Source organism: Chiloscyllium punctatum, chromosome 6 (assembly GCF_047496795.1).
Source record: "Chiloscyllium punctatum isolate Juve2018m chromosome 6, sChiPun1.3, whole genome shotgun sequence".
In the NCBI taxonomy this organism is placed as follows: domain Eukaryota; kingdom Metazoa; phylum Chordata; class Chondrichthyes; order Orectolobiformes; family Hemiscylliidae; genus Chiloscyllium; species Chiloscyllium punctatum.
The window spans coordinates 28,178,761-28,204,794 of NC_092744.1; the positions used below are offsets into that span (position 1 = coordinate 28,178,761).

The 26,034-nt window shown below is 41.8% G+C and overlaps 1 protein-coding gene across 8 annotated transcripts in view; it reads right to left on the reverse strand.

Annotated features, from left to right (window-relative positions):
* Nucleotides 1–26,034, reverse strand: part of lpp (LIM domain containing preferred translocation partner in lipoma) — a 389,509-nt gene that overhangs the window by 281,604 nt on the left and 81,871 nt on the right. For 4 of the 8 annotated variants that reach the window (XM_072572192.1, XM_072572194.1, XM_072572196.1 and 1 more), the window contains one exon: nt 15,500–15,572. The exons of 3 other annotated variants lie outside the window; for them this stretch is intronic. The gene's annotated coding sequence lies outside the window, so the exon portion shown is untranslated. Of the gene's footprint in view, nt 1–15,348; nt 15,389–15,499; nt 15,573–26,034 lie in introns of all 8 variants that reach the window. One more of the 8 variants, XM_072572195.1, reaches the window with a different exon arrangement.

The following is a 26,034-nucleotide window of genomic DNA, read 5'->3' on the forward strand; positions in this document are numbered from 1 at the left end:
GAAAGGAATCAAAGAACTGCGAAATTTGAGTCAGAGAGGACTTTGCAAACAGAAAAAGTGAGCCATGATTATCCAACCCCACTTTGCCAACTACGTAATCTTATCTGGATGTGGACACAAAAAGATCCTTTAACGACACAATTGAAAGAGGGGAACAACGGATGTTGGATAAGGCAAAAACATTCAATAAGGGCAGACATTTGTGAGTACCATCACTAACAACTTTACATCAATGAGTCACAGACCTGTGGAATGAACTCAATTCCATTATTGCCAAAAGAGTATTTCTAAAATGAGAAAATTGAATATGCAGAACGCAACCTGGGACAATTCAATTATGAAATATTGATAGTAATATTACTGCCAAGGATGATGCTGATGATGGAGATGAGGAGGATTCATATGGTGATAATATGCAATGAGATAATTGGAACAAATTGTTCGGTGATTTCGATGTTCGAGTTGGTTCAGAGAATTTCAATGTGAACTGTTAATTCATTATAGGTTCATATAACATTGGATTCAATGGATTCAGTTTGTAACAACAAATTAATAAATGTTGGATAACTAATATGGAGGAAATATGTATAGCCAATATATATGTAATGTTATTACATAAATAATTAAATAACTTTAGATTTTAATATTAAATATCAAATTATTTGTACTAATTTTTGTCTTTTTTTTTATTCCATTTCAGCTCAAATCAAGCACCTGCTTCAACTTCTCAAAAACATTATCCAATCAAAAGTCAACCCCAGGACTGCCACTCAAAATACTTGTTTCAAAACTTTGGCATTTATATATGCATACACACAGTTATGACGCTGCTCTGAAATTTGAATCCTAAATCATGCACTATTCCATGGAATAAAGTGGTCATTAGGAAGTTGTTCTTTTCAGTGATGGAAGCTGAAATTAAAACAGGCAAATTTTAAGGAATGTGAGTGTTTACTGTTTTAATAAGATTGAGTCCATGAGATGCAAGTGTCCTTTCTCAACTCCAAAAAACGTTCCCGAGTAGACCTTCATATTGTCTGACTGTAAACAAGACACAAAGCCAGACACTTGACAAAATCTGTATGTATACCCACAAACCTGTTTTGTTCATAAATGGACAGGTACACGGAGCATTTTCCAAAATGAGAAGTTTTTATTTTGTTCAAGTCTTACATGGGGAAAGAATAACCAGAATTCTTGCATGTAGAGAAGTACTGTTACAATTAAAATACTAATTTGACATTAAGTATGCTGTAGGTTTCTTCTAGTCTTGAAAATTAACTGTGTCAAATTCACCCATTACTCATAATTGCACTGACCTATATTTGTGTCCAGTCTACCAATGCTGCAATTTTAAAATATTCACTAGCTTTTTCAAATGCTTTCATTTCATCATTCCTGAAGCTGAAAGGCCTTCTTCTGCTCCTATTTCTTATGACCTCATGGGCAACACCCAAACCTGCACTTTATTCCATTAAGAGGCAACTTTTTCTTTAGTTGGCTGGACCCTTGGCTCTGGAATTTTTTCCTTAAACTTTTCTGTCTCTCTCACTCTCTCTCCTCATTTAAGTTCCTAATTGAAACTGATCTCTGACAAAATGTTTGGTCACCTGCGGATTTAACACCTCATGAGGCATGTATCAAATTTTGTTTAACAAGGTTCCTGCAAACGCACCTGAAGATTCTTTAATGTGTTACAGGTGCTATTGAAATGCAATTCTTTCCTGTGAACTTTACTGGCTGACAGAATTAACTAGGGGTGGAAAACATAACAATAAAAACACAATCTTTTTTCAAGTAAAGAGGTTGAACTGAGAACTGGCAGAAGTGACAAAGCAGAACAGGAATAGAACCAGTTTCCGTTTGCTGGTCAGCACTGTGACGTATTGCGTCGATCTGATAGCACACACACCAAACTTGTTCTGCAACCCAAGACTGTATTTCACTTTCAAAATGTGCTAAATTCTTGAAACTTTTCACTTCAGAAATAATAACATGCTGGAAAGCAGATCCCAGCAACATCACTCTCTCTGCTTTTTTCAAAACACTGCAAACAGAATCCCCGTCAGCCACCAAATCAGGTTTTTTTTTAAAAACTCTACCAATAATGCCCAGGTAGAACTAATACGTCAGTCGTCATAACAACTGAGCCATTAGAACTCTGTAAGTAGGTCACTACAGAGGAACACAGCATCAATTAGTCCCAATCATCAATTCTCCACACTTTTATGTCAACAACATCATGCTATGGAAAAAGAAAATTGCAGGAAGTCCAAATAGATTCCAGTCATGAATTCAAACTCATTCCTTAAAATAAGAAATGTTTATGAAAAGAGTTAAAGAATATTTTTCAAACTGATTTAATCAGTTATGAATGAATCAGCTTAATGAAAGGTCACAAACCTGATACATTAACAGTTTCTGATTGCAAGATATGCTATGCTTGCTGAGTGTTTCCAGCATTGCAATTATTTTAGTTTTAACAGTTCTGGTGCTTTGCTCCCATGTAATGCATGTCAATGTGACCTACTCTGTTCAAGAAATACATTGTATGAGGGGACAGATGTGGAATGAACCTCTAAGAACTAAGCTGAGTGGAGTGGGGGAAAGAGCTGCTGGTGGCCCTGAGAGAGTGATGGGAGCGTGTGGCTCAGCCTGTATCCTGATCAGGCCTCCTGCCAAATCCATCAGCCAGACATCCACTTGCCAACGCCGAGCACAAGATGCTATCCTGCCACACCTGACACATGGTCAAAGGCCTCCACCAGAAATCTGGAATGTCCAAATTATATCCTGGGAAGACCTGACCTGGGAAGTGGGATCAAGTTCTGAATTATAAGACTCTTTTCATCCTGCTACATGTATGCCATTGTGAGACAGAGAGTATGAGGTGGGGAGAACGTGAGGAGGAGACAATGTGAGAGTGTCTACATTGAGGAGAGTGTAGATTTGCATGTCTGACTTTGTATGTGCAAGAGAGGGAGGGTGTGTGCAAGAGAGAGTGCATGTGAGAATATGTCTTCTTATGATCCTAGCTGACGTTAATACTGGGCAGGTCAGGTCCCAGAATGAAATCTGGATTGGTGCTTTTTTAAACATTTATTGAACTGAACTGAATTGAATTGAATTGAACTGAATTGAATTGAACCACTCGTTACAAAGGCCCTACAGTGTCTCTTCTTCCTCAGGCAGCTGAGGAAATTTGACGTGACAGCAAATACCCTTCTCAACTTTTAGAGGTGCGCTATCAAGAGCATTCTGTCTGGATGTATCACTACCCGGTTGGCAACTGTACCATTCAAGATCGGAGTTAGAGTGGTGAACTCGGCCTGGACCATCACAAAGGCCATCCTCCCATCTACAGAATCCATCTACCAGGCCCACTGTCAAGGAAAAGGCCGCTAGCATTCTCAAAGATCCATCCCACCCTGGCAATGCTTTTCTACAACCTCTACCATCGGGGAGAAGATACAGAAGCCTGAATACACGTATTAGCTGGTTTCAAAACAGTTTCTACCATACTGTTATTAGAATACTGAATGGACTCACAAACTCTTAACATTCGCCTGTACCTGTGTTTTTGCTTTTGCCACTGTTTACCTATTATTTACTCATCTATGCTACTTAACTCTGTGATCTGCCTGTATTGCTCACAAGATAAAGCGTTTCACTGTGCCTCGGTACATGGGACAACAAATTCAATTCAATCCTGTCCTGTGAGGTGTGAAGCCTTTTTCCTGGAATATTTACACAACTGAGATCTTAGACTTTCCCAGTATTTTAACACTCTGCAGATTTACAACAAAATACTCGTGGTTTGGAAGTTTCACAAACTAAGCTCTTTCACTGAAGTAATTTAGTCCCATAGCTGCTCTGAACAATCTCTGTTTTTCCAATGGATGCTACACAAACATCTGCCTTGCAGCAGAGGAGGATTTGGAAGAACAAATGCATGAATCACAGGAAGCTAGCAGTGAAGTTCGGCTGGTAATAGGGAAGGCAAATAGAATGTTGGCCTTTATTTTACCAGGAATGGAGTATAATAGGGAAGTCTTTCTAAAATTTAATGTACTAGTTAGGCTATACCTAGAATATTGTGAACAACTTTAGACATCTTATCGCAGGAAAGACATACTGGCACCGAAGACAGTCCAGAGAAGGTTCGCTAGATGGATTTCAAGTATGGAGGGGTTTTCTTGAGGAGAGGCTGAGCAGGTCGATTCTGAACATATCAGAGTTTGAAGAATGCAAGTAGACCTTATTAAAATACATAAGATTCTTAGCTGCTGAGAGGTTGTTTCCCGTTGTGAGTAAGTCTTAGACTAGAGGGCTCAGTCTCAGAGTAAGCAGTCACCAATTGAAGACTAAGATGTGGAGAATTGTTTTCTCTAAGAGAATCACAAATCTGTAGAATTCTTTACTGCAGAGGGCTGGTGATGCTAGATCATTAAGATTATTCAAAGATGAGATAGACCAATTTCAAATTCTTAAGGGAACCAAAGATTATGGAGATAAAGCAGGAAAGTGGAGTTGAGGGTGATCAGATCACCCATGATCTCATCGAATGGTGGAGTAGACCCATTATCTAGGCCTGCTCCTGCCCCACCAAACTACCCCGGCTGACCCATCATCTCAGCCCCACTGAACTCATCTCCACATACCTTGATACTGTCCTATCCCTTGGTCCAGGAACTCCCCACATGTATTCAGGACACCACCCATGCATTCTACTTCTTCAAAGACTTTCATTTCCCTGGCCACCAATGCCTCATCTTCACCATGGGCATCCAATCCCTAAAGACCTCCATATGACCAGGGGGCTCAAGCCCTCCATTTCTTCCTCTCCCGACATCCCCACCAGTACCCTTCCACTGACACTTCGGCTGAACTGGTCCTCACCCTCAATAATTTCTCCTTTGAATCTTCCTACTTCCTTCAGACGAAAGAGGTAGCCACGGGCACTCGCATGGGCGCCAGCTACACCGGTCTCTTTGTCAGTTGTGGAATAGTCCATCTTTCGCAGTTACACTAGCATCATTCCCCACCTCTTCCTCCGCTACACTGATGACTGCATCGGTGCCACCACAAGAAGGTTGAACAGTTCATCAGCTTCATCAACACATTCCACCCCGACTGAAAATTTACCTGGCCATCTCAGACACCTCACTCCCCTTCCTGGACCTCTGCATCTCCATCAACAGTGACCAAATCAATACTGACATCTTCTACAAACCCGCTGACTTCCACAGCTACCCGGACTACCCCTCCTCTTGTAAAAATGCTATCCCTCATTCCCAACTCCTCACCTCTGCTGCATCTGCTCCCGTGAGGACCAGTTACACCACAGAACACACCTGAGGGCCTCTTTCTTTAAAAACTGTGATACCATCAGTACTGACCCACTGACAATTCAGCACTCCCACAGTATTGGCCTTCTGAGTGTGCAGCACTACTCAGTACTGACCTTTATTTGAAAATGATTTTATTCTGATTTATCAGGCTGATTATTTTTCTAAAACTTTATTCAAGGGGTGTGGTTGTCATTGGCTATGCCTGCAATTATTGCCCATCCCTAATTGCCCTTGAAAAGGTAGTGGTGAGCTGCCTTCTTGAACATCTGCAGTCCTTTGGAGTAGGTAGACCCACAGGTCCCAAGATGACCAGCTCCACTACACAACACACCAAATGACCTCTTTCTTTAAACATTGCAAGTTTCCCTCTCTCGTGGTTGATGATGCCCTCCAGCGCATCTCATCCATATTCCATACTTCCGCCCTCGAACCCCACCAACCACAACAACGACAGAACTCCCCCCCCATCAACCTCCGTATACGTTGCATCATCCTCCGCCATTTCCAAAACCTACAAACGGACCCCACCACCAGAGATATATTTCCCTCCCCATGCCTATCCGCTTTCCATAAAACCATTCCCTCCGCAACTCCCTTATCAAGTCCATGCCCCCCACCAACTCACCCTCCCCTCCCAGCATCTTCCCCTACCATTGCAGGAATTGCAAAACCTGTGCGCACACTCCCCCCTCACCTCTGTCCAAGGCCCCAAAGGAGCCTTCCATATCCAAAGTTTCACCAGCACTTCCACACATCATTTATTGTATCCATTGCTCCCAATGCGATCTTCTCTACATTGGGGACACAAGATGCCTACTCGCAGAGCGCTTCAAAGAACATCTCTGGGCCACCTGCACCAACCAACCCCGACATCCCTTGGCTGAACACTTCAACTCCCCCTCCCACTCTGCCAAGGACATGCAGGTCCTGAACCTCCTCCATCGCCACTCCCTAACCACTGGACGCCTGGACCAGGACTTTTGCCTCAGGACCCTCCAACCCTTTGGCATCAACATGGAAACATGGATTTCATCAGTTCCCTCATTTCCTCTCCCCCTACTTTATCCCAGATCCAACCTTCCAATTCGGCACCACCCTCATGACCTGTCCTACCTGTCCATCTTCCTTCCCACCTATCAGCTCGACCCTCCTCTCTGACCTATAACCATTACCCATACTTCCAACTACCTATCGCACTCTCAGCTATCTTCCCCCCACCACAAACCATCCCCCCATTTACCTCACCAACTCCTCGACTCACAGCCTCATTCCTGATGAAGGCTTTATGCCTGAAACATTGACTCTCCTACTCCTTGGATGCTGCCTGATATGCTGTGCTTTGCCAGCACCACCCTCTTGACTCTGATCTCCATCATCTGCAGTCCTCACTTTCACCTCAATGGGCTGAATGACCTACTTCTGGTCAATGCTTTGTGGTCTTATAGGCTTCCATCAGGTCTGTTTAAAACACCCAAACAATTTCCAATCTGTGGGATTTTTCTAAGCTAAAATCAATCCTTGAATACTCTAAATTCAAGAATAACCTAATGTCATTCATTATTTTCTTTCTTTGGTTTTAACACCTCACAATATAAACAAACCTCCATTAACAGTATAGGAGGCTTTCAATCATCTACTCTGTGACACCTATTGGTATAAAATCATGGTTCCAGAAAGACTGACCCAGTTAAGTTTTAAACTCTTCACATAAATAGACCAACACTTACATTACACTAGTTAACAATACAAATTCTGAAAGAATCGTCCTATTGTTGTAAATAAATCACCCACCCATTATCACAGTTCATGTGACAGAAAATGTGTGTGTTTGTGTATGCGTGTGTGCGTGCGTGCGTGTGTATGTGTATGTGGATGGGTGGTGGGTGTGTGAGAAGCAAGAGGGTGGGTGCACATGAAAAAGTGGTTGTGCACATGCAATAGAATGGATGGGTGCGAGAGAGCAAATATGCGCATGCAAGAGTGTTTGTATGCACGTGTGAGAGCAAGTCTGTATGAGAGAGAGTGGGTATGCAAGAGAGTGTGTGTGGATGTGCAAGAATATATGTGTGCTTGTGAGAGGTTGGGCATGTGAGTGTGGGTGCACATGTGAGAAGGGGTGTGTGTGAGAGAGTTGGTGCTCATGTGATGGTGGATTCCATGTGAGAGTGGGTGCGTATGTGCAAGAGAGGGGCTGGGAGACTTGGTATGAATGAGAGAGAACATGCGTGTGAGCAAGTGAGTGGCATCTGAGAGTGAGTGCATATGAGAAAAAGACGTGAGTCAGTGCATTGGAGAGAAAATACGGACGAGACAGACCTCATGAGTAAGAGACAGTGAGCATGCATACAAAGTGAGAGCGTGCATGCGAGTGACTGTGAATGGTAAGAGGGGTGAACTAAGGAGTTTTCTTTTCATTCACGGCTAGGTCAGTATTTATTGCCCATCCCCAACTATCAGAAGGCAGTTAGAAGTGAACTACATTGCTGTGTGTCTGGAATCACATGTAGGCCCAACTGGCAAGGATGGCAGTTTCCTTCCCTAAAGAACATTAGCGAACCAGATGGGTTTTTCCAACAATCGACAATGGACTCGTGGTCATCATTAGACTCTTAATTCTAGATTTTTATTGAATTTAAACTTCACCATCTGTGGTGGGATTCGAACCCGATTCCTAGAACATTACCTCAGTCACTGGATTAACAGTCCAGTGATAACAGACCGTTACTTCACCAAGCAGAACACAACGAGGGTTAGTGTGGAGACAACTAGCCCAATCCAATACAGAAAAACAAATGACTAGACATTTACGCCACCCACACCAACTTTGCAACAACAAAAGATGATCCAATTAATGCTTGCAAAACAACACTCTTGCTCTATAAATATCAGCACACCACGAGACAGACAACATGGTACCGTATAGCACACTGACAAAACATAGGTAAACACTCATATTCTTTTACAGTTTGTTAGGCTCTGTCTCTAGAGTTTCATAAACACACCATCTCCAGTGTTGCTTCAGTCAACCTGTTTGAACATGTTATGACACCTCTGGGTCAGGTGAGACTTGAAATTCATCTTCTGGGCTAGAGATAGAGAGAACCCCTGCACTGCAAAACCCTCACCACCACCAATATCTGTTTACAGCAGGAATCCTTTTTTTCCCCAGGACACACATCATTGGTTCAAACCATTTCACATCAATTTTATTCTAATAATTGAGCAAAAATAAAGGTAAATTGGATAATGAAGAAATTTATAGACTGATGGTGAAGGAGCAAAGGGATGGTCCAAAAGCATCACATACAGTCGGTTCTGCTATAACACACCTTTCTTCCACGTGACTTGGCTATAACACGATTGAAGAATTGAGACTATTATTTGTAGAACATGACCTTTCCTTACCTGTATTGGCTACAATGTGATTCTAGTCCCATTGGTTTAAATGGTGCTGCTATTACACAATTTTCTTATAACATGGGATCACGTGGAAATGGAACTATCATGTTGTATCAGCATGGACTGTATTCTCAGATGGTCAGTATAGGCATGATTGGTCAAAAACACTGATCTTTGCTGCATTATTTGATCATTCTGTGAACTATCTGTTGGAATTCCCCAACTCTTCAGTCTTAATCTGCTCTGTTTTGAGTTTGCCCCATGACACAAACATATGGACCTGCTCAAGCACATTGTCAGTTGCCTTAGACACAATGACCCAGGGATGTCAAGTTGAGGTGATCAGAGACAGAGGTGGATCAGAATGAGGGGGGTGTGGTGTCAGAGTGTGGGAGAAGTCAGGATGAGGGAGTCAGAACAAAAGGGTGTCAAAGTGTGAAGGTCAGGGTGAGAAGGTCAGAGAGATTTGGGGGGGGGCGTCAGAGTGTAGGGAGGATTTCAGGCTGAAGGAATCAGTGTGTCAGGGTCTAGTGTATACCATCATGATCTGGGAGAATAGCCTCACAATACAATCAGGACAAAGTGGCCTCAGACCCAGGCCTGGATACTGAACCAAAAGGATACTTCTTTGTTGGAAATTCATCATTGGTCATTCAGTAATTAAAGGGCTGATAATTGCTCCATTGGAAAAGTTGCTTTCTCCCAAAGTACTGTCCAATATACAGCTTGAGAGGTTATTGAGCAGTCAGTGAACTAACACTTGAAAGTCATCACTTTGTGTGAAATTGACACAGAAACTGATAAGTGGGAGGAAATGTGAAACAGAAGAAGCCAAGAGGATCAGTTTGAGATAAGGAAATGTCACTTGATTGAAAATAAATGTCATTACTGCTCTAAAACTTTTAATGAAACTTCGAGAAATTACTGGGGGCACAAACAGTCCTGTGTTTTGTAGCTTCACCATATTGCCAGCACATCTTTAGGTCTGCCTCGTGCTGCTCCTGGAATGCACTCCTGCACTCAGGATGCAAGTTTGCTCGCTGAACTGGAAGGTACATTTTCAGATGTTTCGCTAAAACCCGCTAACTCTTGCACTCCTTAATGAACCAGGCTAATCTTCATGTTTGATGTAAATGGCACAGTAGGAACATGTTGTTTAATGAAATTCTGCTCTTGAAGATGCCCCACAGCATCTCAGTTGCTGGATCATTTCAACATCATTCACATCCAGCCCAGTTGTTGAACTATAAAATACAAGGGAAGTTATAATAAATGTGAAGATTGGACTTCATCTCAACAAGAAATGTGCAGAGGTCACCCTTACTAATACTGTCATGGACAGATGCATCTGTGAAGATGATGTCAAACATGTTTTACCCTCATATGTTCCCTTACCACCTGTCTTAGGCCAAGTTGATTAATTATGACTTTTAGGTCTCAGCTAGCTCAGTCAGTAGCAATGTTACTGAGCCACTCTTGGTCATAGACATTGGCATTCTGGAGCCAGAGTATATTCTGTGTCCTTGCCATTCTCAATGTTTCCTTGAAGTGGTATTCAGCATGGCGGTGTATTGATTCATCAGCTGAGAGAGAGTTGAGTAGCATTTAGCAGGAGGCTTCCTATTTGGTGAAGGGAATGTAGTCAACATTGTCCCTAAATTTTTGGTGAATTGTTTGACCAAGTACCATGAAAACTGCTAATTAATGAAATTGTGTTCATGAAATAAGATAGCCAACACCAGTTGAGATAAAAAAAACATGCATTAAGGATAGAGCAGAGTGAGTCATTTTAAATTGCTGTCCCAATAATTAGATGGTTAATCCAAATGAATGTTGCTCCCGCTGCTCATAACAGGCTAGTACAGAACATACTTCAATAGTGGGCAGGTTAAAGGAGGACACAATGTCAGAGAGAGCAAGTTTAGGAAGGGAATTCCAGAGTTTAGAGTTCAAGCAGATAATGATGATTCTATTAACATCAGCAATGTGTGGAATTAGAGCAGGGCAGAGATTTCAGAGGACTGTAACACTGAAGGAAGTTATGAAGACCAGGAAAATACATAGATACCTCCAGACGTTAAAACTGATGTAATACCAATGTGGAAGTAACTTCACTACAACAGCATCAGCTCAAGAAGGTGGTTCATCATCACGAAGAGAAAGTAGACAATCAATTTTGCACATAACCCAGGTCAGTTAGTGACTCCAAATCTGCACTTAGTATTGACTGTGATCTGCTCTTTGAAGTGGGTCTAACAAGTCACTCCACTCACAACTCTTCTGATACAATTTGCGCCTGCATCAATACCCAGACATTATTCAAGCTTGGGTTGTAAAGTGGCAAGTGAGACCGATGCCACATTTGTAATTGGGAAGATGTTAGAGTCTATTACAAAGGATGTAATAACAGAACATTTAGAAATACATCAGGTAATCAAGCAGAGTCATTGTGGCTTCAAGTGGAAATTAAGCCTGACAAATATATTACAGCTCTCTGAGGATGTATTAAATAGGATAGATAAAGGGGAATTATAGACGTAATATGTTTGGATTTCTAAAAAGCGTTCGTTAAGATACATTTTTCCTGTCTAGGAACAGTGGGAGACAGAGCAGAGATGACATTGGAGACAAGGAGGTTGCTGGGAAGGTAAGAGAACAGTATAAGTGCTTACCTTTGAAGCCCGTGGCCTTTTTCCTGTCCAGGAGCAACAGGAGATAGAGCGGAGGTGACGCTGGCGACAAGGAGGATTGCCAGGAAGGTAAGGACTCAGGATAAATTTGGGCAGCAGCTAAACCCGAGAGACTACATCTGTAGTACTCCCTCCAACTCCCCCTCTCCACTAACTAGAAAAACAGGACTCTGTAAGGTAAGGGTATTTGTTTCTTTAATATATTTAAGTGGATTGTTTGGTTTTAGTCAGTTGATACAAAGCTAAGGCTTACAATGGGAGGGGACCTCAGAATCATGGCATGTGCCTCTTGCCTGACATGGGAGCTCAGGGAAGTGGCTGACGTCCCTGACTCTTACACTTGCAAAAAGTGTGTCCAGTTGCAGCTGTTGTTTGACCGCATGACGGCTCCGGAGCTGCAGATGGACTCACTGTGGAGCATCCGCAATGCTGAGGAGGTTGTGGATAGCATGTTTAGTGAACTGGTCACACCGCAGATTATAATTACTGAGGGAGACAGTGAATGGGTGACCAAAAGGCAGAGAAAGAGTAGGAAGGCAGGGCAGGTGTCCCTTGCGGTCATCTCCATCCAAAACAGGTATACCATTTTGGATACTGTTGGGGAGATGACTCACTAGGGGAGGGCAACAATTGCCAGGATCATGGCACCTTGGTGGGCACTGCTGTTCAGAAGGGCGGGAAAAAGACTCGTAGGGTCATAGTCATAGGGGATTCTATTGTAAAGGGAGTAGGTAGGCGATTCTGTGGCCAAAAACAAGACTCCCAGATGGTATGTTGCCCCCCAGGTGCTCGGGTCAGGGATGTCACCGATCGGCTGCAGAGCATTCTGAAAGGGGAGGGTGAACAGCCAGTTGTCTTGGTACATATAGGCACCAATGAATAAAGTAAAAAACGAGATGCGGTCCTGAAAGAAGAATTCAGGGAGCTAGGAGAGAAGTTAAAGAGGAGGACCTCAAAAGGTAGTGACCTCAGGATTGCTACCAGTGCCATGGGCTAGCCAGGGTAGAAATGAAAGAATAGGCAGGATGAACAGGTGGCTTGAGGGATGATGTCCCAACAGCGAGTGTGGGTAGTAGAACAAATAAGTAAACAGATTATGGAAAGATGTAAAGGCAAAATGGTGGTGGTGATCAGAGATTTTAATTTTCTCAACACTGACTGAGACACACTTAGTGTCAGAGATCTGGATGGGGCAGAATTTGTAAGGAGCATCCAGGAAAGTTTTCTACAGCAGTATGTCAATAGTTCGACATGGGAAGGAGCCATATTGGACCTGGTGTTGGGGAATGAGACAGGCCAGGTGTTGGAAGTTGTAGCGGGGGATTTCTTTGGGAATAGTGACAACAATTCTGTAAGTTTTAAAATATTCATAGACAAAGATGAGAGTGGTCCTAAGGGAAGAGTACTAAACTGGGCCAAGATCAATTATATCAAAATTCAGCAGGAGCTGGGAAATGTGGATTGGGAGCAGCTATTTGAAGGGAAGTCCATATTTGATATGTGGGAGGCTTTCAAAGATAGGTTGAAGATAGTGCAGGATAGGCATGTCCCTTTGAAAACAAGGGATAGGAAAGGCAAGATTCATGAACTGTGGATGACAGGAGAAATCGTGTGACTAGCTAAAAGGAAAAGGGAAGTGTACACAGTCATAGAATCATAGAGATGTATAGCATGGAAACAGAGCCTTCAGTCCAATCCATCCATGTCAACCAGATATTCCAACCCAATCTAGTCCCACCTGCCAGCACCCGGCCCAAATGCCTCCAAACTCTTCCTATTCATATACCCATCCAATGCCTTTTAAATGTTGCAATTGTACCAGCCTCCACCACTCCTTCTGGTAGCTCATTCCATACATGTACCACCCAGTGTGTGAAAAAGTTGCCTCTTAGGTCTCTTTTATATCTTTCCCCTCTCACCCTAAACCTATGCTCTCTAGTTCTGGACTCCCCCATCCCAGGGAAAAGACTTTGTCTATATATCCTACATCAGTGGTGAGAAAGTTACTAGAGAAGGAACTGAGGGATGAAATCTATTTATATTTGGAATAGAATGGGCTTATCAGTAATAGGCAACATGATTTTGTGTGGGGGAGATCGTGCCTTACCAACTTAATAGAGCTCTTTGAGGAAGTGACCAAGTTGATAGATGAAGGAAGGGCTGCGGTTGTCATATACATGGACTTTAGTAAGGTATTTGATAACGTTTCCCATGGTAAACTAATAGAGAAAGTGAAGTCACATGGTGTGCAGGGAGTTCTAGCTAGGTAGATAAAGAATTGGTTGTGCAACAGAAGACAGAGAGTAATACTTGAAGGGACTTTATCGAAATGGAGAAAGGTGACCAGTGGTGTTCCACAGCGATCAGTGCTGGGACCACTGTTGTTTGTGACATACATACATGGTCTGGAAGAGAGCATTGTTGGTCTGATCAGTAAGTTTGCAGATGACATGAAGATTGGTGGAGAAGCAGAAAGCATAGCGGACTGTCAGAGAATACAGGAGAATATAGATACACTGGAGAGTTGGGCGGAGAAGTGGCAGATGGAGTTCAATCCAGGCAAATGTGAGGTGATGCATTTTGAAAAGTCTAATTCTAGAGTGAACTATACTGTAAACAGAAGAGCCTTGGGAAAAGTTGATGAACAGAGAGATCTGGGAGTTCAAGTTCATTGTACCCTGAAGGGACTGCTCAGGTGGATAGTGTGGTCAAGAAGGCATATGGTATGCTTGCCTTCATCGGACGGGTATTGAGTATAAGAGCTGACAGATCATATTAAAATTGTACAAGACATTGGTTCGGCTGCATTTGGAATACTGTGTATAGTTCTGGTTGCCACATTACCAAAAGGATGTGGACACTTTGGAGAGGGTGCAGAGAAGGTTTACGAGGATATATGGAAGGTGCTAGCTATGAAGAGAGGTTGAGTAGATTAGGATTGTTTTCATTAGAAAAAAGGTTGAGGGGGGGACCTGATTGAGGTCTACAAAATCATGAAGAGTATAGACGGGGTAGATAGAGATAAGCTTTTTCCCAGGGTGAAGGATTCAGTAATGAGACATCATGCGTTCAAGATGAGAGGTGGAAAGTTTAAGGGGGATACATGCAGAAAGTACTTTACACAGAGGGTGGTAGGTGCCTGGAACTCGTTGCCAGCAGAGGTAGTAGCGGCAGGCACGGTTGATTCATTTAAGATGCGTCTGGACAGATGCATGGGTAGGTGGGGAGAAGAGGGATACAGATGCTTCGGAATTGGGTGATAGGTTTAGACAGTGGATTTGGATCGGCTCAGGTTTGGAGGGCCAAAGGGCCTGTTCCTGGGTTGTAAATTTTCTTTGTTCTTTGTATACAGCACATAAGACAAGAACCCATGTATTCAGGATAGTGTATTAGCATGGAACGGGTTCTCTTAATGAATTCAGGGGTCTGAGTTGGATTAATAGGGGCATTTTCAGGATATCAATCTGCAACTACGTTTTCCTGCTACACGGATCTCCAATTGCATGGTCCCCTGATGTGTGCGTGTGGCAGGTGTCCATGGAACCTCCCAGTGGCTGCTTGGCTTAAAGAAAACATTGCTACACTCTGAAAATGTCTTAAACCAAGGAGACTGTAAAAAGAGACACTTTTTCTGTTTTTTTAAAATCTTGTTTACTGCAGAGCTTCAAGAGTGGTTTACAATATTGCATTTTCCTGGAATGGCGAGAGCAAAAGCAGACACCACAGAGCCGATGTTTTAAACTGAGGTACAATTGCTTGACAACCTTTAGCTTGGCTCCTGGCCAGGGGACCATGCCTCATGTGGAGCCAATGCAGAACACACCTACCCTCAAAAAGAAAGCATCAAACAATCTCTTTCATGTTTAGACATACCAGAAAATCACCAGTAACGGATAGCTTCTACTCACCTCTCTGTAAAAGTCCCCCACTGAAAGAAGAACCAAATTTCTTCAAAGAGAATGAAAAGCATATTCTCAAACAGTGAATTAAAGAAAGCATTCAGTGTTCAAATAGGCTTGTATTAACAGCAAAAAACTAAAAGGAAGCAAAATGACTCACCAACTCCTCAAAATAGGTTTCCCTGATTTTTTTTTTCTTCTACCCTGTGTCTTGTTTGTTTTTGTGAGTCTGTCTGTATGGGAGGTGGGAAAGGGGAAGAATTTAAGAACAGATAGAGTTTAAGCTGTACAGATATATGTTAGCAATTCACCTATCCTCATGCTATTGGTTAAAGAGAAGTTGTTTGTAATAAAGTTATTTTCTTGGTCAGTACAAAATCCTGATGAGTGTTTTCTTTAAACCTGAGTTCATCCTTTACCTAAAGAGGGGACCTTGGATACTTTGAATAAATGTTTTCACATTTGTGGTGACCCTGGGCATTGTGGGGTTTGATTTTCTGTGCATTACCCAGTGAGTCATGACAGTGGGATATGGCGAACAAGTAATCACTGGGGATAGGGGTGAGTTGGCCACGTGGGAGAGTTGGAATAAAACTCTGAGCAGAAGAGTACATGGCTGCACTCTATCTGACCAAAATTTATGCTCTAGTGTTTAACAATGGAGTTTCAGCGTCTCCTGATTAAAATTATAATTCTGAAGCAATTGGTTTTGCATACTAGATGAGAATTGCTGAGGCTTGTCAGGTGATCGCACAGCCATTTTAGGTGAGCAGAGAGCTTTTGAAAACCATTGTTAATCCATTACATTCTCAGAAAGTAGAATATTGATATTGCATTTTCACTATGATCATTATACATTCAATGGCATTACCATCTCAGAATTGTCAACAGCAATATCTTGGGGGTTACCATTGACCAGAAACTGAACAGACCATCCATACAAGGGCAGGAATTTATGAATCTTTTTAAAATAGGAATCCTGCAGCAAATAATTCACCTCCTGACTCCCAAAGCTAATCCAACATCTACAAGGTGCAACTCAGGAATGTGATGGAATAATACCCACATGCCTGGATGGGTGCAGCTCCAACAGAACTCAGAAAATTTGACACAATCTCATACAAAGTGGCCCACTTGACTGGTAACCAAAGCAGCACCTTAAACATTCCGTCTCTGAAATACCAATGCACGGTAGCAGCAATGTATACCATCTACAAGATGCACCGAAGGAATTCACCATGGCTCATTCGACAGCATCTTCAAAACCAACAAGCTCTTCCATCTAGAAGGACAATGGCAGCAGACACAGGGAACAACACCAACTACAAGCTCCCCTCCCCTTCCCTCGCTGGGGCAAAATCCCAGAACTCACTTCTTAACAGCACTGGGGGTCCACCTACACCACACAGACTGCAGTGATTCAATAGGGCAGCTCACTACCTCCTTCTCAAGATCACCTTTGGACTCACAGTAATTACTGGCCCAGCCAGAACTATCCATCTTCTGGATAATCGTTTATTTCAATGCTCCACTGAAGGTTCTGGAGTTTTCACAAACCCTTGATGGGTTAGGACACTGGTTTTGTGGTTTGCTTGATAATCAGCAGAAATACAGAACAGTCTCAAAACTCTGGTAAAATTCCCAGAAAACTAAATATAAAAGAAGTGTCTGTTTTATTGTTATAATTCTTTACCGATGAGGAGGAATCAGAGTTTTCATTATGACTAATATCATAAACACAGAATTGGCTTCTTGATTCTGACTGCTAGATTATTTCTAATAGATCATTTCTGATTAGAAACAAAACCTTTTTACTTACACAAATTTGTGGGTTTAATGGACTCAAAGTTGGCCAATCATCTACCGACACATAGTTCAATTACTCCTTGGAACCAGTTGTGCAAACTGTACAAACAAAGTTGAAATGGGCCTCTTTCCTAGAGGAACAAAGGCCCAGATTATCAGAATACAAGTGCCGATGCAACCTGGTACAAGGGGTGATTAGGGTACACCTAAGCCAGTGTTGCTTCGTCTGGCCAGGATGCCCTGACATAACTGAGACAGCAGGAGGGTGCAGTGTGTTACAGCAGTAGAAAGCAAATTACTGCTCGAAATCTGAAATAAAACAAAACATGCTGGGGAAACTGGCAGTGACTATGGAGAGACAATCAGAGTTAATATTAGAGATTCTTACAAACTTTGTTTCTCTCTCTACAAATGATGACTGAATTACTGAGTATTTGCAGCATTTCTGTTTTTATTCCAGCATAGGACAGATGTGCAGATCCTGGCATAGTACAGCTATGAAACCTGGTCAGGGTGGCAGCTGTGCTCACACTCAACTGTGGTTTAGGGACTATCCTCCTTGAACGAGAATCTGTAGCCAGAATTACTTGACACAGCTCTTTGACAAAGAAAATATGTAAATAGTGCTGATGTGGCGGTTAGTAATAGTGAGTGTTTATTCTGAAAGTAGCAGCATTGATCAGTGCAGGGCCAATGAAGGGTTTGTTCTGAGCTCGAAGCAGCCAGTCTATCAGACACTACAGCGTCACTAGATTCACCTTTACAGTCTGGTTATAGACTTGAGCAGGCATTGACTTTTCTTGCTGTTAGAGAAATGTAGATTGTGGCAGTGGAAAATGAACAACAGATTTGGATCAGGTTAGCTCAGCGAAAAGCACATTTACCCCAAAAGAAAGGAAGTTGCGTGTTCAAGAACCATTCTCAATACACATTTCAGACCAACACTATAAAGCACCAGTACAGATGGATTTCCAATATGTCAGTGGCTATTTCCAAGGGAATGCTGCACTATTGGTGGATTTGTACTGAGGGGGTGCTGCACTGACAGAGGGACAGTACTGAAGAACTGCTGCACAGTTAGAGGGCACATACTATAAAACCAGAAGAACTAGGAACTAGAGTAGGCAATTCGGCCCCTCAAGCCTGCTCCACCATTCAATAGCATCAAGGCTGATCCAATACTGCTCACGTACATTTTCCTTTCCTTTCCCCATAACCCCATAAACCTTGATTCCCAATTAAGAATTGTTTTTAGCCTGAAGAATCTACAAGTCTCTGCTCCCACAGCTCTATGTGGCAAAAGAATTCCAAAGAGCTATCACCCTCTGGGAAGAAATTTCTGCTCATTTTGGCACCCCTTTATTCTGAGACTACGCCCTTTGGTCCTAGACTCTCCCATGAGGGGAAGCATCCTCTCCGTATTTACCCTGTCAAACCCCTTAAGAAACCTACATGTTTCAGAGAGATCCCTCTCATTCTTCTAAACTCCATGAGTAGAGTCTCAATCTGTTTAACCTTTAATCCCCAGATAATCCTTCCATCCCGGGGATCATCTTAGTCAACTGCCTCCAAAGGAATAATATTTGTTCTCAAATAAGGGAACCAAAATTGCTCACAGTACTCCAGATGTGGTCTCAAGAGCTTGTTGCACCATTGTAATAATACTTCTCTACTCTTACACTCCAACTCCTTTGAAATAAGTTCCATCGGCCTTCCTGATTGCCTGCTACATCTGTGTGCTAGCTGAGGTAGCCCCATTGGAGATGCTGCCTTTCAAATTGTACTGGCTTCTTCAGTTAAAAAAAAACAATCACATGGCACTAATGCGAAGAGGAGCAAGGGAGTTTTTCATGAGTCTCAGTCATATTTCTCCTGTCACCTACACCCAAAGCAACTCAACTTGATTTTTATCATATGACTGCTTGTAGGAATTTGCTGTGCACAAATTCATTGTTCTGTTTCTTATATTAGAACAATGGCCACATTTCAATATTAGGAGACAGTGAGGTCTGCAGATGCGGGAGATCAGAGTTGAGAGTGTGTTGCTGCCTGACCTGCTGTGCTTTTCCAGCAACACACTCCCATATTTCAATATTATTTGACTGGCCGTTAGGAATTTGGGATATGTCATGGTTGTGAAAGATGCTTAAGTGCTTGCTGCCATTGTGTTAATAGCATGTAATTGTCCTAAGGAATGCACATGCTCCTGGTTTGCCAGATGAAGCAGTGTCCATGTGGTTTGCAGGATCAGTGAAGCTGGGTGTGGAGCTAAGGAGAGATTGACTGCCATCATTAACTACCTTCAATTACAGAGCTGAAGAGAATTTTGAACTGGACAGGTCTAAACTTGTTCATGTACTTGATAATCACTAATTGTGGGAGGGGAAATCCCATCATCACAGCTTGCTCAAAATCCACCAAACTTTTCAAAAGGTTAAATTTCACTAGAATTTGCTAACCAAAAGCACAAATGTTTATAAATAAGTTGGAGGCATTCCATTTATTGCCCATCTCTAATTGCGCTTGAATTGCTCATAGTGGATCTGGAATCACATCTGGGCCAGACCAGGTAAAAATGGCAGATGTCCTTCTCTAAAAGAAAGATGGGTTCTTACAACAACCAATGATAGTTTCAGGTTCACCATCACTAAGCCCAGTTTTCAATTCCAGTGACATTACCAGTACACCACCACCTCCGTAGTAATGTCCAGCACTTTAAATGATTGACCTCCAACAATCACAATCACCTTTCTTTGTACCAGGTATGACTTCAACCAGTGGAGAGTTATCCCCCTGACTCCCACTGACTCCAGTTTTGCTCCTTGATGCCACACTTGGTCAAATGTGCCTTGATGTCAACAGCTGTCACTCTCACCTTCCTTTTTGAGATCAGTCATTTGGGCGTATTTGGAACAAGACTGCATTGAAATCAGGAGTGGAGTGGCCTTTTGGAACCAAAGTGAGCTCCAAACTATGGAGCTCTCCCATCAACTGGTAGTGTACAATACGGCCAAACCTTAATTATTGATTAGGACTTTAATCTTCAATCCACAAAAATGGGAATTTTTTTGCTTATTTTCAGGTTTGTTTTAACCCTTGGAATAGAGTAAAAGCAAGGAATGCAGGGAAGGGGTATCAGGTGGAGTGAGGAGCATGAAGGAGGCAGCTTGGGGAGGATAGGTTAAAATACAGGCAACATCATATTCTCCACAATCATTCCAGACTTTGGGAGAAGCTTATTTCTCTCACTGTTGCCTTGTCTCCAGTACGCACCCTGTATTCAGTCCCACTTAGCATCCCAAACCCGATAATCTGTAAAATGGCAAACTACTCTGAACGAAGCTGTAAATCTGAAATCAAACAGAAAATGCTGCAAATACGCAGGTCTGGTGATATCCATGGAGAGAAAAACAGAGTTAACATTTTAGGTCAACAACCTTTCATTAGATTTCCATATTTTGTTGTGTCATACTACAGGGTCTTTTGGATAACATGTAAAAATCAGGCTCCATCTACCTTTTCAAGTTGTCATAAAAAGTAACACTAACCCTAACCCTAGTGTCCTGGTCAACACGTATTATTCAATAAAACATAAGAGATTACCTGGTTAATTTTACATTGTTGACTCTTAAGTTATTGCTGTGTGCAAATTGGTCACCACGTTCCCTACATTACAACAATGTACAACATATTCAAAAAAGTACTGTAACAAGCTTTGAGCTACCCAGTAGTCACAAGATGAGCTACAGAAACACAGGACTCTTTCTTTCCTTCTCAGAGGAAAAATTCTTGAGTGGGTATTGCACTCGTTACAAGTCCTCCACCCTTTGACAAATTGCAAACAAACTAAGTTCAAGTTTAAAGCTCTCTGAGGCTGCCTTCAAACATAACGAACCTGCCCTTTACACAGGTAACCTGTGATGTTGTGCTTCTTAAACACAAACATTCCTGAAATACAGCACCATGCCCTCGCTTTTGATCATGCAATCCTTCGGGTGAGCCTCCATTCATTCGAGTGAGAGAAAAGGAATATGGAGAAATGGTACAAAGAATAAATAATTCTAAAGTGAAATACATATGTAAAGAGGAACATGAGAATCAGGAAGGATTAGACTAATGCCCCTTTTTTCAATGAGGTCATGACTGATTATCAGATGATAAGATGAGGAGCAGAAATCGCTACGCAGGCCAGCAAGCCTCTCCAGCCATTCAGGAAGATCCTGACTAATCTGATTGTGGCCTTTCCTCCACTTTCCTGTCTGCTTCCCCCAAAATTCCTTGATTCTCTTGTATGTAAAAAACATGTCATCTGATCTTGGCCTCAACTCCACTCTCCTGCCCATTCCCCTATAATCCTTCAATTTCCTGAAAGATCAAAATCTCTCTTTCCCAGCCTTAAATATATTCAGTGATGGAGCATCCACAATTCTCTGGATAGAGAATTCCAAAGCAAAACTCACAACCGTTTAAGTGAAAATAATTCTCAGCATCTTGATCTCAAATGCCTATTTTTGATTCACCAACTGGGGTAACAACCTCTCGATGTATCATCAAATCAGAACAGGAAGTATCAGAAATATTCAGTTAAAAATCACACAACACTAGGTTATAGTCCAACAGGTTTAATTGGAAGCACACGAGCTTTCGGAGCGACGCTCCTTCATCAGGTGGTTGTGGCACAATCACCTGATGAAGGGTCAGTTAGACTCGAAACGTCAGCTCTTTTCTCTCCTTACAGATGCTGCCAGACCTGCTGAGATTTTCCAGCGTTTTCTCATTTGGTTTCAGATTCCAGCATCAGCAGTAATTTGCTTTTTTCCAATTAAACCTTTTGGGACTATAACCTGGTGTTGTGTGATTTTTAACTTTGTACACCCCAGTCCAACACCGGCATCTCCAAATCAGAAATATTCAGTGATAGAATGTGGAAGCTGGACTTTTAGCCCATTATACTATACTAAGAAGCTGAAAGAGGCATCACTCGTCCGATGTTTCACCAAAGCTTAGGATAAATTGAACCTGGAATGCAGTTAACATTATTTTTCAGCAGGGTGTAAATGAATGGCTTAACAGCATTGTTGGTCAAATCTTGATAGTACCTCTCCTTTTAATTTGGAAGAAAGACTTCACATCCAGCTTTCAAGACTTTTAAGGTGCAGTGACAGTGTCTCAGGCCTAGGTTCAAATCTCACCCATTCTAGAGGTGTGTAGTAGCATCTCTAAACAGGTTATTAAAAAATAACTACAAAATGATTTTTGAGCATCGAGGTAGTGACTTCAAACAGAAAAGACATCACATTCAGCTTTCAGCAATACCTGTCGTCTGATTGTATCCAGAACTGATCCAACAGGTGAATGCACAGTCCTGTGACCACACTCGGCATTCACTGCCCCTTTGCTCGAATTTTCATATCCAATAAAGTTGCACCACAAATTAAGCTTCAATTTCAGGAACCATTGATCAATGAGATTCGCCAAAACTAATCTCAGAATAGTGCACAATTTCAATGGAAAAAGCAACTCAGACCCGTTTGAGACTAAAATTTCAGATCAGAGTGCCCAATCACTGAGAAGTGAGAAACTGACAGAGGTCCCAGGTATGGAGTTAAGTCCATTTCAAACTTCCAGTACAGAATAATATGAACATCAAAGACCACGAGAAAATCAACCTATTTGGGACTGTAGTCTAATTAATATCGTACCAGCACTGAATATAACAGTCCACATTATTCATTTGTAATAGGCTTGATGGCAGCACTCTATTTATGGCATAGATCCCAAACATTGATGGATCATATCAAACAGTATTTCTCGTTGATTGTTCATAACAAGCAAGGTACTGACTGTGCACATTCAGCCATGCATGCAAAACTCACAACACAGCATCCAATATCAGATATGATTCTGCAAATGGACAACATTTGCTGGATAAATGTGAGTGTGCACAGAACTATGCTGACAATTGTCAATTGTTTCATCGTCAGTCAGGCTCATCATGTGGCATATTTGCATATATTGGAGGCTGCATAGGTGAATACGCAAGGCCCCATTCTTTGCAAATAGAAATAATATATTGATGCACTTCCCCTGTTTCAAAATACTGGTTCATTTCTCAGGGCAATGACATGACGGATCAGAGCCGACCTGCCTGTTTTGAAATTGATAAGTTAATGAAGGCTGGCAATTTATTAGCAATCATCATTAATTGGCACATTTTCTATGGCAACACCTCTACTAGGGTCCAGTATGCCTCTCTTATGCAGTGTATTTAGATTTAGATTTAGATTAGTTTAGATTAGATGGGTTGGTTTCTCCTTGAATTTGTATTCTTGTGAGGTGTATGAGTCCAAGATGAAAATCTTTGACAAAATCTTGTCTGTTTTCAAGCATAAACATAAGTATAAAACGTTCCATGGCAGATACAGCCTATTTAACGTGGTGGCATAGTGGCAATGTCACTGGGATAAAAACATAGAACCCCAGGCCAATGTCATGGGCACATTGGTTCAAATCCTTCCATGGTAGCTGGTGAAATCTGAACTCAATAAAAATCGGGATTGAAAATTAACATATTGGTAACCATTATGTCATAAGAACACAACTGGTTCAATAATGTCCTTTAGGGAAGGAAATCTGTTGTCTTTACTGGTCGAGTCTACATGTGACTCTGGGTCCATAACAATGTGGTTGACTCTTAACTACTCTCTGGGCAATAAATACTGACATAGTCAGCAATGCCCACAGCTAGAGAATAAATAAAACAAAAACTGGTACTTATATCCAGATGGGCCATCAATTTGTTCAGCCCTCACACCCTTTATTTATCCACCCTATCTCATCATACATTCCCCCTCATTGCAGTGAGCAATAAAAGTGCTGTTTCTGAAATGGCCACTGTAAAGGAAAGTGTGCAAAGTCCATGCTTCAGTTCATGGACAATCAAAATTTTAGAAGTCACTTTTTCTGACAGTGGTCACTGTTCTGGGTTTGCTTCCAACATAGAGTTATATCTGATGTAACATTGCTTATGTTATTTCCTGTAATGTAAGAAACTGGGAGTGGAAAGTGTGATATTCAAGAATCCAACCAACTATAAGATGCACACCTGTGCAAATATTAAATTATTATGTTACAACAGAGAAACATGTTGCTAATAGAATGTCATGTTTCAGGTGATCTCATGGTAGGACAGAGCATAAGATCACTATACCTTTGCTGTACATGATAGAATGCAGTGATGACATCATGAGCACTTCTCTTAAAGCCATAACTGGCATAGTAACCATGAAACATAACGTAGCCACCATCAGTTTCCTTTGCCTGGTGACATTCAGACAAAGCAGAAATGTGTGGCTACTGCTGTACTGAATGGAAATTGAACAGCTCATCGGGTTAGACTTGTGCTGCCATTACTGTAAGTGCTATGCTGTGTGATGTGAAAATGGGAATGATAGCAATTTAAGGGTGAGAAATTTCAAATTCACTCAAAATGATCCGTCTGAAAGATGAGCTGATCGATGTCTCAGAGGTTCTGAAATGATTTGACAGGTTACACATAGGCTTTGATTATCAGTAATCAGCCACCACCACCACCTCTACATCACTGAGTATTTGATAGGATTTATTTGATTATTTTGAATACCAGGAGACAGAAATAAGTTTATCTGTTTTGATATATTGTTGCTCAGAAAAACCCACTGGAAGTTCCCCATTCAAGATTCAACTTTTTATTGACTAAGTTATGACCTCGCAGCCAGCAAGAAGACCTTGCAGCAATGACTGGTTGACAAGAAGGTGAGATAATAGCATTCATGTTCTATAATTAAACATTAATCAATCTATACTCTGCCCTCCCCCATCCCTCAATTAAACCCACATTTCAAAAATTTCTATTTATAAACTTCAGGGTCAATTAAAAACTCCACAATTTACAGTCATTTACAGCAGATTCAAAGATCACAACCTCCAGTTGCTCAAAATAAACTGAAAGCATTCCAACAGTCAAACGTGTTTTCATTTTGAATGAGACCAAGTGCATTGCAATCTACATCACATAATTACATTGTTTATCATCACGGTGCATCTAAGTCATACCACAGACAGCACCAGACAGCCGGAATGAGGGAAGTGATGGTGTGGTGGAAATGTCACTGGACTAGCAATCCAGGGGTACATGCCAATGCTTTGGAGGGGCCTAGATTCAAACCCCATTATCACAGATGGGGAATATTAAATTTGATTAATGAACTTAGAATGTATAGCTAATCTCAGTAATGGTGACTGTGGCGACAATCATCAATATCCATCTGGTTCACCTAAGTCCTTTAGAAAAGGAAACCTTCTCTATCATGCCCTGGTCTGACCTGCATGTGACCCCAGATCCACAGCAATGTGATTAACTCTGAGTTTCCCTTTGGAATGGTGCAGAGATCCATTCAGCTCAGTGGCAATTTGGGATGCCAGCAACATCCACATCCCATCAAAAGAATAAAATCAAAACTCAACCATGCAGCGTTATCTAATCACACTACTGGTCCAGCCGATGTTGCTCTTATTAATCTTCTGTACAAGATTAACTTCCTTATTACAATCACATAATTGCCACAGATCCATAACAATATAAAACAGGGCTGCATTTCCACAGCCATTTTAAAGTAGAAACAGGCCATGATTATGAGCTGTTGATTATTTCTGTAAACTGTGGGCCTATACCCATGCACCACACAATCATGGAGATCACTGGATCCTCGAAAAGCACAATACAGAAAGAGGCTTTTGGGCCAATCAAATCTGTGCTACCTCTTTCAAGCAGGCACTGTCCCATTCTTTTCTGATTTCCTGTAACTTCTTTCCATTCAAAGAATGATATAATTCCCTTTTGAAAGCCAC